This window comes from Phyllobates terribilis, unplaced genomic scaffold (genome assembly GCF_046119375.1).
Source record: "Phyllobates terribilis strain yellow unplaced genomic scaffold, ASM4611937v1 Scaffold_17__1_contigs__length_24005725, whole genome shotgun sequence".
Classification (NCBI taxonomy): Eukaryota; Metazoa; Chordata; class Amphibia; order Anura; family Dendrobatidae; genus Phyllobates; species Phyllobates terribilis.
Window position 1 is genome coordinate 18,772,862 of NW_027362777.1, and position 17,139 is coordinate 18,790,000.

Consider the following 17,139-nt stretch of genomic DNA (forward strand, 5'->3'; position numbering starts at 1 on the left):
TATAGGTACGATAATATACCGCCATGTTGTCTGCATGTTCATATACACCATCCATACCATGCACCACTATAGGTATGATAATATACCGCCATGTTGTCTGCATGTTCATATACACCATCCATACTATGCACCGCTATAGGTACGATAATATACCGTCATGTTGTATTCATGTTCATATACACCATCCATACTATGCACCGCTATAGGTACGATAATATACCGCCATGTTGTCTGCATGTTCATATACACCATCCATACTATGCACCACTCTAGGTACGATAATATACCGCCATGTTGTCTGCATGTTCATATACACCATCCATACTATGCACTGCTATAGGTACGATAATATACCGCCATGTTGTCTGCATTTTCATATACACCATCCATACCATGCACCGCTATAGGTACGATAATATACCGCCATGTTGTCTGCATGTTCATATACACCATCCATACCATGCACCGCTATAGGTACGATAATATACCGCCATGTTGTCTGCATGTTCATATACACCATCCATACCATGCACCGCTATAGGTACGATAATATACCGCCATGTTGTCTGCATGTTCATATACACCATCCATACTATGCACCACTATAGGTACGATAATATACCGCCATGTTGTCTGCATGTTCATATACACCATCCATACTATGCACCACTATAGGTACGATAATATACCGCCATGTTGTCTGCATGTTCATATACACCATCCATACTATGCACCACTATAGGTACGATAATATACCGCCATGTTGTCTGCATGTTCATATACACCATCCATACTATGCACCGCTATAGGTAGGATAATATACCGCCATGTTGTCTGCATGTTCATATACACCATCCATACTATGCACCGCTATAGGTACGATAATATACCGCCATGTTGTCTGCATGTTCATATACACCATCCATACTATGCACCGCTATAGGTAGGATAATATACCGCCATGTTGTCTGCATGTTCATATACACCATCCATACTGTGCACCGCTATAGGTACGATAATATACCGCCATGTTGTCTGCATGTTCATATACACCATCCATACTATGCACCGCTATAGGTACGATAATATACCGCCATGTTGTCTGCATGCTCATATACACCATCCATACTGTGCACCGCTATAGGTACGATAATATACCGCCATGTTGTCTGCATGTTCATATACACCATCCATACTGTGCACGGCTATAGGTACGATAATGTACCGCCATGTTGTCTGCATGTTCATATACACCATCCATACTATGCACCGCTATAGGTACGATAATATACCGCCATGTTGTCTGCTTGTTCATATACACCATCCATACTATGCACCGCTATAGGTACGATAATATACCGCCATGTTGTCTGCATGTTCATATTCACCATCCATACTATGCACCGCTATAGGTACAATAATATACCGCCATGTTGTCTGCATGTTCATATACACCATCCATACTATGCACCGCTATAGGTACGATAATATACCGCCATGTTGTCTGCATGTTTATATACACCATCCATACTGTGCACCGCTATAGGCACGATAATATACCGCCATGTTGTCTGCATGTTCATATACACCATCCATACTATGCACCGCTATAGGTACGATAATATACCGCCATGTTGTCTGCATGCTCATATACACCATCCATACTGTGCACCGCTATAGGTACGATAATATACCGCCATGTTGTCTGCATGTTCATATACACCATCCATACTGTGCACGGCTATAGGTACGATAATGTACCGCCATGTTGTCTGCATGTTCATATACACCATCCATACTATGCACCGCTATAGGTACGATAATATACCGCCATGTTGTCTGCTTGTTCATATACACCATCCATACTATGCACCGCTATAGGTACGATAATATACCGCCATGTTGTCTGCATGTTCATATTCACCATCCATACTATGCACCGCTATAGGTACAATAATATACCGCCATGTTGTCTGCATGTTCATATACACCATCCATACTATGCACCGCTATAGGTACGATAATATACCGCCATGTTGTCTGCATGTTCATATACACCATCCATACTATGCACCACTATAGGTACGATAATATACCGCCATGTTGTCTGCATGTTCATATACACCATCCATACCATGCACCACTATAGGTACGATAATATACCGCCATGTCTGCATGTTCATATACACCATCCATACTATGCACCGCTATAGGTACGATAATATACCGCCATGTTGTCTGCATGTTCATATACACCATACATACCATGCACCGCTATAGGTACGATAATATACCGCCATGTTGTCTGCATGTTCATATACACCATCCATACTGTGCACCGCTATAGGTACGATAATATACCGTCATGTTGTCTGCATGTTCATATACACCATACATACCATGCACCGCTATAGGTACGATAATATACCGCCATGTTGTCTGCATGTTCATATACACCATACATACCATGCACCGCTATAGGTACGATAATATACCGCCATGTTGTCTGCATGTTCATATACACCATCCATACCATGCACCACTATAGGTACGATAATATACCGCCATGTTGTCTGCATGTTCATATACACCATCCATACTGTGCACCGCTATAGGTACGATAATATACCGTCATGTTGTCTGCATGTTTATATACACCATCCATACTATACCATGCACCGCTATAGGTACGATAATATACCGCCATCTTGTCTGCATGTTCATATACACCATCCATACTGTGCACCGCTATAGGTACGATAATATACCGCCATGTTGTCTGCATGTTCATATACACCATCCATACTATGCACCGCTATAGGTAGGATAATATACCGTCATGTTGTCTGCATGTTCATATACACCATCCATACTATGCACCGCTATAGGTACGATAATATACCGTCATGTTGTCTGCATGTTTATATACACCATCCATACTATACCATGCACCGCTATAGGTAGGATAATATACCGCCATCTTGTCTGCATGTTCATATACACCATCCATACTGTGCACCGCTATAGGTACGATAATATACCGCCATGTTGTCTGCATGTTCATATACACCATCCATACTGTGCACCGCTATAGATACGATAATATACCGCCATGTTGTCTGCATGTTTATATACACCATCCATACTGTACCATGCACCGCTATAGGTACGATAATATACCGCCATGTTGTCTGCATGTTCATATACACCATCCATACTGTGCACCGCTATAGGTACGATAATATACCGCCATGTTGTCTGCATGTTCATATACACCATCCATACTATGCACCGCTATAGGTAGGATAATATACCGTCATGTTTTCTGCATGTTCATATACACCATCCATACTATGCACCGCTATAGGTACGATAATATACCGCCATGTTGTCTGCATGTTCATATACACCATCCATACTATGCACCACTATAGGTACGATAATATACCGCCATGTTGTCTGCATGTTCATATACACCATCCATACTATGCACTGCTATAGGTACGATAATATACCGCCATGTTGTCTGCATTTTCATATACACCATCCATACCATGCACCGCTATAGGTACGATAATATACCGCCATGTTGTCTGCATGTTCATATACACCATCCATACTATGCACCGCTATAGGTACGATAATATACCGCCATGTTGTCTGCATGTTCATATACACCATCCATACTGTGCACCGCTATAGGTACGATAATATACCGTAATGTTGTCTGCATGTTCATATACACCATCCATACTATGCACCGCTATAGGTAGGATAATATACCGCCATGTTGTCTGCATGTTCATATACACCATCCATACTATGCACCGCTATAGGTACGATAATATACCGCCATGTTGTCTGCATGTTCATATACACCATCCATACTATGCACCGCTATAGGTAGGATAATATACCGCCATGTTGTCTGCATGTTCATATACACCATCCATACTGTGCACCGCTATAGGTACGATAATATACCGCCATGTTGTCTGCATGTTCATATACACCATCCATACCATGCACCGCTATAGGTACGATAATATACCGCCATGTTGTCTGCATGTTCATATACACCATCCATACTATGCACCGCTATAGGTACGATAATATACCGCCATGTTGTCTGCATGTTCATATACACCATCCATACTGTGCACCGCTATAGGTACGATAATATACCGCCATGTTGTCTGCATGTTCATATACACCATCCATACTGTGCACCGCTATAGGTACGATAATATACCGCCATGTTGTCTGCATGTTCATATACACCATCCATACTATGCACCGCTATAGGTACGATAATATACCGCCATGTTGTCTGCATGTTCATATACACCATCCATACTATGCACCGCTATAGGTACGATAATATACCGCCATGTTGTCTGCATGTTTATATACACCATCCATACTATGCACCGCTATAGGTACAATAATATACCGCCATGTTGTCTGCATGTTCATATACACCATCCATACTATGCACCGCTATAGGTACGATAATATACCGCCATGTTGTCTGCATATTCATATACACCATCCATACCATACCATGCACCACTATACGTACGATAATATACCGCCGTGTTGTCTGCATGTTCATATACACCATCCATACTATGCACCGCTATAGGTACGATAATATACCGCCATGTTGTCTGCATGTTCATATACACCATCCATACTATGCACCGCTATAGGTACGATAATATACCGCCATGTTGTCTGCATGTTCATATACACCATCCATACTATGCACCGCTATAGGTACGATAATATACCGCCATGTTGTCTGCATGTTCATATACACCATCCATACTATGCACCGCTATAGGTACAATAATATACCGCCATGTTGTCTGCATGTTCATATACACCATCCATACTATGCACCGCTATAGGTACTATAATATACCGCCATGTTGTCTGCATGTTCATATACACCATCCATACTATGCACCGCTATAGGTACGATAATATACCGCCATGTTGTCTGCATGTTCATATACACCATCCATACCATGCACCACTATAGGTACGATAATATACCGCCATGTTGTCTGCATGTTCATATACACCATCCATACTATGCACCGCTATAGGTATAATATACCGCCATGTTGTCTGCATGTTCATATACACCATCCATACTGTGCACCGCTATAGGTATAATAATATATCGCCATGTTGTCTGCATGTTCATATACACCATCCATACTATGCACCGCTATAGGTACGATAATATACCGCCATGTTGTCTGCATGTTCATATACACCATCCATACTGTGCACCGCTATAGGTACGATAATATACCGTCATGTTGTCTGCATGTTCATATACACCATCCATACTATGCACTGCTATAGGTACGATAATATACCGCCATGTTGTCTGCATTTTCATATACACCATCCATACTATGCACCGCTATAGGTACGATAATATACCGCCATGTTGTCTGCATGTTCATATACACCATCCATACTATGCACCGCTATAGGTAGGATAATATACCGCCATGTTGTCTGCATGTTCATATACACCATCCATACTGTGCACCGCTATAGGTACGATAATATACCGCCATGTTGTCTGCATGTTCATATACACCATCCATACTATGCACCGCTATAGGTACGATAATATACCGCCATGTTGTCTGCATGTTCATATACACCATCCATACTGTGCACCGCTATAGGTACGATAATATACCGCCATGTTGTCTGCATGTTCATATACACCATCCATACCATGCACCGCTATAGGTACGATAATATACCGCCATGTTGTCTGCATGTTCATATACACCATCCATACTATGCACCGCTATAGGTACGATAATATACCGCCATGTTGTCTGCATGTTCATATACACCATCCATACTGTGCACCGCTATAGGTACGATAATATACCGCCATGTTGACGGCATGTTCATATACACCATCCATACTATGCACCGCTATAGGTACGATAATATACCGCCATGTTGACGGCATGTTCATATACACCATCCATACCATGCACCGCTATAGGTACGATAATATACCGCCATGTTGTCTGCATGTTCATATACACCATCCATACTGTGCACCGCTATAGGTACGATAATATACCGCCATGTTGTCTGCATGTTCATATACACCATCTATACCATACCATGCACCGCTATAGGTACGATAATATACCGCCATGTTGTCTGCATGTTCATATACACCATCCATACTATGCACCGCTATAGGTACGATAATATACCGCCATGTTGTCTGCATGTTTATATACACCATCTATACCATGCACCGCTATAGGTACGATAATATACCGCCATTTTGTCTGCATGTTTATATACACCATCCATACTATGCACCGCTATAGATATGATAATATACCGCCATCTTGTCTGCATGTTTATATACACCATCCATACCATACCATGCACCGCTATAGGTGCGATAATATACCGCCATCTTGTCTGCATGTTTATATACACCATCCATACCATGCACCGCTATAGGTACGATAATATACCGCCATCTTGTCTGCATGTTTATATACACCATCCATACCATGCACCGCTATAGGTACGATAATATACCGCCATCTTGTCTGCATGTTTATATACACCATCCATACCATGCACCGCTATAGGTACGATAATATACCGCCATCTTGTCTGCATGTTTATATACACCATCCATACCATGCACCGCTATAGGTACGATAATATACCGCCATCTTGTCTGCATGTTTATATACACCATCCATACTATGCACCGCTATAGGTATGATAATATACCGCCATCTTGTCTGCATGTTTATATACACCATCCATACCATGCACCGCTATAGGTACGATAATATACCGCCATCTTGTCTGCATGTTTATATACACCATCCATATTGTGCACCGCTATAGTTACGATAATATACCGCCATCTTGTCTGTATGTTTATATACACCATCCATACTATGCACCGCTATAGGCATGATAATATACCGCCATCTTGTCTGCATGTTTATATACACCCTCCATACCATGCACCGCTATAGGTACGATAATATACCGCCATCTTGTCTGCATGTTTATATACACCATCCATATTGTGCACCGCTATAGGTACGATAATATATCGCCATCTTGTCTGCATGTTTATATACACCATCCATACCATGCAACGCTATAGGTACGATAATATACCGCCATCTTGTCTGCATGTTTATATACACCATCCATATTGTGCACCGCTATAGGTACGATAATATACCGCCATCTTGTCTGCATGTTTATATACACCATCCATACTATGCACCGCTATAGGTATGATAATATACCGCCATCTTGTCTGCATGTTTATATACACCATCCATACCATGCACCGCTATAGGTACGATAATATACCGCCATCTTGTCTGCATGTTTATATCCACCATCCATATTGAGCACCGCTATAGGTACGATAATATACCGCCATCTTGTCTGCATGTTTATATACACCATCCATACCATGCACCGCTATAGGTACGATAATATACCGCCATCTTGTCTGCATGTTTATATACACCATCCATATTGTGCACCGCTATAGGTACGATAATATACCGCCATGTTGTCTGCATGTTTATATACACCATCCATACTATGCACCGCTATAGGTATAATAATATACCGCCATGTTGTCTGCATGTTCATATACACCATCCATACTATGCACCGCTATAGGTACAATAATATACCGCCATGTTGTCTGCATGTTCATATACACCATCCATACTATGCACCGCTATAGGTACGATAATATACCGCCATGTTGTCTGCATATTCATATACACCATCCATACCATGCACCACTATACGTACGATAATATACCGCCGTGTTGTCTGCATGTTCATATACACCATCCATACTATGCACCGCTATAGGTACGATAATATACCGCCATGTTGTCTGCATGTTCATATACACCATCCATACTATGCACCGCTATAGGTACGATAATATACCGCCATGTTGTCTGCATGTTCATATACACCATCCATACTATGCACCGCTATAGGTACGATAATATACCGCCATGTTGTCTGCATGTTCATATACACCATCCATACTATGCACCGCTATAGGTACAATAATATACCGCCATGTTGTCTGCATGTTCATATACACCATCCATACTATGCACCGCTATAGGTACTATAATATACCGCCATGTTGTCTGCATGTTCATATACACCATCCATACTATGCACCGCTATAGGTACGATAATATACCGCCATGTTGTCTGCATGTTCATATACACCATCCATACCATGCACCACTATAGGTACGATAATATACCGCCATGTTGTCTGCATGTTCATATACACCATCCATACTATGCACCGCTATAGGTACGATAATATACCGCCATGTTGTCTGCATGTTCATATACACCATCCATACTGTGCACCGCTATAGGTATAATAATATATCGCCATGTTGTCTGCATGTTCATATACACCATCCATACTATGCACCGCTATAGGTACGATAATATACCGCCATGTTGTCTGCATGTTCATATACACCATCCATACTGTGCACCGCTATAGGTACGATAATATACCGTCATGTTGTCTGCATGTTCATATACACCATCCATACTATGCACTGCTATAGGTACGATAATATACCGCCATGTTGTCTGCATTTTCATATACACCATCCATACTATGCACCGCTATAGGTACGATAATATACCGCCATGTTGTCTGCATGTTCATATACACCATCCATACTATGCACCGCTATAGGTAGGATAGTATACCGCCATGTTGTCTGCATGTTCATATACACCATCCATACTGTGCACCGCTATAGGTACGATAATATACCGCCATGTTGTCTGCATGTTCATATACACCATCCATACTATGCACCGCTATAGGTACGATAATATACCGCCATGTTGTCTGCATGTTCATATACACCATCCATACTGTGCACCGCTATAGGTACGATAATATACCGCCATGTTGTCTGCATGTTCATATACACCATCCATACTATGCACCGCTATAGGTAGGATAATATACCGCCATGTTGTCTGCTTGTTCATATACACCATCCATACTGTGCACCGCTATAGGTAAGATAATATACCGCCATGTTGTCTGCATGTTCATATACACCATCCATACCATGCACCGCTATAGGTACGATAATATACCGCCATGTTGTCTGCATGTTCATATACACCATCCATACTATGCACCGCTATAGGTACGATAATATACCGCCATGTTGTCTGCATGTTCATATACACCATCCATACTGTGCACCGCTATAGGTACGATAATATACCGCCATGTTGACGGCATGTTCATATACACCATCCATACCATGCACCGCTATAGGTACGATAATATACCGCCATGTTGTCTGCATGTTCATATACAACATCCATACTATGCACCGCTATAGGTACGATAATATACCGCCATGTTGTCTGCATGTTTATATACACCATCCATACTATGCACCGCTATAGGTACGATAATATACCGCCATGTTGACGGCATGTTCATATATCCCATCCATACTATGCACCGCTATAGGTACGATAATATACCGCCATGTTGTCTGCATGTTCATATACACCATCCATACTATGCACCGCTATAGGTACGATAATATACCGCCATGTTGTCTGTATGTTCATATACACCATCCATACTATGCACCACTATAGGTATGATAATATACCGCCATGTTGTCTGTATGTTCATATACACCATCCATACTGTGCACCGCTATAGGTACGATAATATACCGCCATGTTGTCTGCATGTTCATATACACCATCTATACCATACCATGCACCGCTATAGGTACGATAATATACCGCCATGTTGTCTGCATGTTCATATACACCATCCATACTATGCACCGCTATAGGTACGATAATATACCGCCATGTTGTCTGCATGTTTATATACACCATCTATACCATGCACCGCTATAGGTACGATAATATACCGCCATTTTGTCTGCATGTTTATATACACCATCCATACTATGCACCGCTATAGATATGATAATATACCGCCATCTTGTCTGCATGTTTATATACACCATCCATACCATACCATGCACCGCTATAGGTGCGATAATATACCGCCATCTTGTCTGCATGTTTATAAACACCATCCATACCATGCACCGCTATAGGTACGATAATATACCGCCATCTTGTCTGCATGTTTATATACACCATCCATACCATGCACCGCTATAGGTATGATAATATACCGCCATCTTGTCTGCATGTTTATATACACCATCCATACCATGCACCGCTATAGGTACGATAATATACCGCCATCTTGTCTGCATGTTTATATACACCATCCATACCATGCACCGCTATAGGTACGATAATATACCGCCATCTTGTCTGCATGTTTATATACACCATCCATACTATGCACCGCTATAGGTATGATAATATACCGCCATCTTGTCTGCATGTTTATATACACCAGCCATACCATGCACCGCTATAGGTACGATAATATACCGCCATCTTGTCTGCATGTTTATATACACCATCCATATTGTGCACCGCTATAGTTACGATAATATACCGCCATCTTGTCTGTATGTTTATATACACCATCCATACTATGCACCGCTATAGGCATGATAATATACCGCCATCTTGTCTGCATGTTTATATACACCATCCATACCATGCACCGCTATAGGTACGATAATATACCGCCATCTTGTCTGCATGTTTATATACACCATCCATATTGTGCACCGCTATAGGTACGATAATATATCGCCATCTTGTCTGCATGTTTATATACACCATCCATACCATGCACCGCTATAGGTACGATAATATACCGCCATCTTGTCTGCATGTTTATATACACCATCCATATTGTGCACCGCTATAGGTACGATAATATACCTCCATCTTGTCTGCATGTTTATATACACCATCCATACTATGCACCGCTATAGGTATGATAATATACCGCCATCTTGTCTGCATGTTTATATACACCATCCATACCATGCACCGCTATAGGTACGATAATATACCGCCATCTTGTCTGCATGTTTATATCCACCATCCATATTGAGCACCGCTATAGGTACGATAATATACCGCCATCTTGTCTGCATGTTTATATACACCATCCATACCATGCACCGCTATAGGTACGATAATATACCGCCATCTTGTCTGCATGTTTATATACACCATCCATATTGTGCACCGCTATAGGTACGATAATATACCGCCATCTTGTCTGCATGTTTATATACACCATCCATACCATACCATGCACCGCTATAGGTACGATAATATACCGCCATGTTGTCTGCATGTTTATATACACCATCCATACTATGCACCGCTATAGGTACGATAATATACCGCCATCTTGTCTGCATGTTTATATACACCATCCATACCATGCACCGCTATAGGTACGATAATATACCGCCATCTTGTCTGCATGTTTATATACACCATCCATACCATGCACCGCTATAGGTACGATAATATACCGCCATCTTGTCTGCATGTTTATATACACCATCCATACCATACCATGCACCGCTATAGGTACGATAATATACCGCCATGTTGTCTGCATGTTTATATACACCATCCATACCATGCACCGCTATAGGTACGATAATATACTGCCATCTTGTCTGCATGTTTATATACACCATCCATACCATGCACCGCTATAGGTAAGATAATATACCGCCATCTTGTCTGCATGTTTATATACACCATCCATACCATGCACCGCTATAGGTACGATAATATACCGCCATCTTGTCTGCATGTTTATATACACCATCCATACCATACCATGCACCGCTATAGGTATGATAATATACCGCCATCTTGTCTGCATGTTTATATACACCATCCATATCATACCATGCACCGCTATAGGTATAATAATATACCGCCATCTTCTCAGCTTGTTTATATACACCATCCATACCATACCATGCACCTCTATAGGTATGATAATATACTGCCATCTTGCCTGCATGTTTATATACACCATCCACACCATGCCATGCACCGCTATAGGTATGATAATATACCGCCATCTTGTCTGCATGTTTATATACACCATCCATACCATGCACCGCTATAGGTATGATAATATACCGCCATCTTGTCTGCATGTTTATATACACCATCCATACCATGCACCGCTATAGGTATGATAATATACCGCCATCTTGTCTGCATGTTTATATACACCATCCATACCATGCACCGCTATAGGTATGATAATATACCGCCATCTTGTCTGCATGTTTATATACACCATCCATACCATGCACCGCTATAGGTATGATAATATACCGCCATCTTGTCTGCATGTTTATATACACCATCCATACCATGCACCGCTATAGGTACGATAATATACCGCCATGTTGTCTGCATGTTTATATACACCATCCATACCATGCACCGCTATAGGTACGATAATATACCGCCATCTTGTCTGCATGTTTATATACACCATCCATACCATGCACCGCTATAGGTACGATAATATACCGCCATGTTGTCTGCATGTTTATATACACCATCCATACCATGCACCGCTATAGGTATGATAATATACCGCCATCTTGTCTGCATGTTTATATACACCATCCATACCATGCACCGCTATAGGTACGATAATATACCGCCATGTTGTCTGCATGTATATATACACCATCCATACCATGCACCGCTATAGGTATGATAATATACCGCCATCTTGTCTGCATGTTTATATACACCATCCATACCATGCACCGCTATAGGTATGATAATATACCGCCATCTTGTCTGCATGTTTATATACACCATCCATACCATGCACCGCTATAGGTACGATAATATACCGCCATGTTGTCTGCATGTTTATATACACCATCCATACCATGCACCGCTATAGGTACGATAATATACCGCCATCTTGTCTGCATGTTTATATACACCATCCATACCATGCACCGCTATAGGTATGATAATATACCGCCATGTTGTCTGCATGTTTATATACACCATCCATACCATGCACCGCTATAGGTACGATAATATACCGCAATCTTGTCTGCATGTTTATATACACCATCCATACTATGCACCGCTATAGGTACGATAATATACCGCCATGTTGTCTGCATGTTTATATACACCATCCATACTATGCACCACTATAGGTACGATAATATACCGCCATGTTGTCTGCATGTTCATATACACCATCCATACTATGCACCGCTATAGGTACGATAATATACCGCCATGTTGTCTGCATGTTTATATACACCATCCATACCATGCACCGCTATAGGTATGATAATATACCGCCATCTTGTCTGCATGTTTATATACACCATCCATACTATGCACCGCTATAGGTATGATAATATACCGCCATCTTGTCTGCATGTTTATATACACCATCCATACTATGCACCGCTATAGGTATAATAATATACCGCCATCTTGTCTGCATGTTCATATACACCATCCATACCATGCACCGCTATAGGTACGATAATATACCGCCATGTTGTCTGCATGTTTATATACACCATCCATACCATGCACCGCTATAGGTATGATAATATACCGCCATCTTGTCTGCATGTTTATATACACCATCCATACCATGCACCGCTATAGGTACGATAATATACCGCCATGTTGTCTGCATGTTCATATACACCATCCATACCATGCACCGCTATAGGTATGATAATATACCGCCATCTTGTCTGCATGTTTATATACACCATCCATACCATGCACCGCTATAGGTTCGATAATATACCGCCATCTTGTCTGCATGTTTATATACACCATCCATACCATGCACCGCTATAGGTACGATAATATACCGCCATCTTGTCTGCATGTTTATATACACCATCCATACCATACCATGCACTGCTATAGGTATGATAATATACCGCCATCTTGTCTGCATGTTTATATACACCATCCATACTATGCACCGCTATAGGTACGATAATATACCGCCATCTTGTCTGCATGTTTATATACACCATCCATACTATGCACCACTATAGGTACGATAATATACCGCCATGTTGTCTGCATGTTCATATACACCATCCATACTATGCACCGCTATAGGTACGATAATATACCGCCATGTTGTCTGCATGTTTATATACACCATCCATACCATGCACCGCTATAGGTATGATAATATACCGCCATCTTGTCTGCATGTTTATATACACCATCCATACTATGCACCGCTATAGGTATGATAATATACCGCCATCTTGTCTGCATGTTTATATACACCATCCATACTATGCACCGCTATAGGTATAATAATATACCGCCATCTTGTCTGCATGTTTATATACACCATCCATACCATGCACCGCTATAGGTATGATAATATACCGCCATCTTGTCTGCATGTTTATATACACCATCCATACCATGCACCGCTATAGGTTCGATAATATACCGCCATCTTGTCTGCATGTTTATATACACCATCCATACCATGCACCGCTATAGGTACGATAATATACCGCCATCTTGTCTGCATGTTTATATACACCATCCATACCATACCATGCACTGCTATAGGTATGATAATATACCGCCATCTTGTCTGCATGTTTATATACACCATCCATACTATGCACCGCTATAGGTATGATAATATACCGCCATCTTGTCTGCATGTTTATATACACCATCCATACTATGCACCGCTATAGGTATGATAATATACCGCCATCTTGTCTGCATGTTTATATACACCATCCATACTATGCACCGCTATAGGTATGATAATATACCGCCATCTTGTCTGCATGTTTATATACACCATCCATACTATGCACCGCTATAGGTATAATAATATACCGCCATCTTGTCTGCATGTTTATATACACCATCCATACCATGCACCGCTATAGGTATGATAATATACCGCCATCTTGTCTGCATGTTTATATACACCATCCATACCATGCACCGCTATAGGTTCGATAATATACCGCCATCTTGTCTGCATGTTTATATACACCATCCATACCATGCACCGCTATAGGTACGATAATATACCGCCATCTTGTCTGCATGTTTATATACACCATCCATACCATACCATGCACTGCTATAGGTATGATAATATACCGCCATCTTGTCTGCATGTTTATATACACCATCCATACTATGCACCGCTATAGGTATGATAATATACCGCCATCTTGTCTGCATGTTTATATACACCATCCATACTATGCACCGCTATAGGTATGATAATATACCGCCATCTTGTCTGCATGTTTATATACACCATCCATACTATGCACCGCTATAGGTATGATAATATACCGCCATCTTGTCTGCATGTTTATATACACCATCCATACCATGCACCGCTATAGGTATGATAATATACCGCCATCTTGTCTGCATGTTTATATACACCATCCATACTATGCACCGCTATAGGTATAATAATATACCGCCATCTTGTCTGCATGTTTATATACACCATCCATACCATGCACCGCTATAGGTATGATAATATACCGCCATCTTGTCTGCATGTTTATATACACCATCCATACCATGCACCGCTATAGGTTCGATAATATACCGCCATCTTGTCTGCATGTTTATATACACCATCCATACCATGCACCGCTATAGGTACGATAATATACCGCCATCTTGTCTGCATGTTTATATACACCATCCATACCATACCATGCACTGCTATAGGTATGATAATATACCGCCATCTTGTCTGCATGTTTATATACACCATCCATACTATGCACCGCTATAGGTATGATAATATACCGCCATCTTGTCTGCATGTTTATATACACCATCCATACCATGCACCGCTATAGGTATGATAATATACCGCCATCTTGTCTGCATGTTTATATACACCATCCATACCATGCAACGCTATAGGTACGATAATATACCGCCATCTTGTCTGCATGTTTATATACACCATCCATACCATACCATGCACTGCTATAGGTATGATAATATACCGCCATCTTGTCTGCATGTTTATATACACCATCCATACTATGCACCACTATAGGTACGATAATATACCGCCATGTTGTCTGCATGTTTATATACACCATCCATACCATGCACCGCTATAATTCCATTAATGTATTTGGTGAAATATAAAGTAGGTTGTATTGAGCTGTGATGCGACTCCCATTTTCAGTCCCTTTTTATAACTAAAGGTATCAATCCCTCTATAATAATAAACTTTGGGCACAATCCATTCTTTCATTTGCACATTTTTGTGTCGTTTTCTGTGTTTTTGGCTGTTTCTCATTTCGGCCTTATACGGTTTTAATTTGCCCCTTTTGTAAAGTCTATTTTATGTCTTCTCCTGGGTTTATTTAAAATGTTACAAAGTCTTTACAGAAATGTAAAAAAAGGAGCATGGAGCGCACCTCCAAAAACTCATCCATTTGATGTAATGATCAGACTGTATGAAGCCCACTGCCACGTCACGGCAAACCTCATAGTGGGTCCTAACATTTCCTGCCTGAACGGGAGCAGAGCCATGCGCCACCCACCGCCGCAGCGACAATGCACCAGCAGGGCGGGCGGCCCGGTGCCTCACAGCAGCCATGCTGCCAGACCGAGTCCCCATGACTCCAGGCCACGCCGCCCCACAAGCACAAAACCACAGCAACAATGGCCGACACACTGCACCAACACCACATGAAAGGAGCAAAACCACTCACCTTCCTCAAGCTCTCAAGTGACAGCAAAAATAGCCTAGACCCTTCTGCAGAAATGTACTAGGCCCCCACCCCAAATTATTCTATAGACGGCTGTCATTTTTACTCCGTTTTTTTGCGACATTGCAGTCGAACATATGAGACTTGTGCTAAATCCGCCCAAATTCATGAAACCACACGCACAATTTATAAGAATCAGGCGCAAAAATATGTAGGAATACTAAAAGACATCAAAAGAAAAGTGACTTAAAAACACATCACAAATCGGGCCCTTTTTTCCCCTTTTTTGGCTCTGATCCCC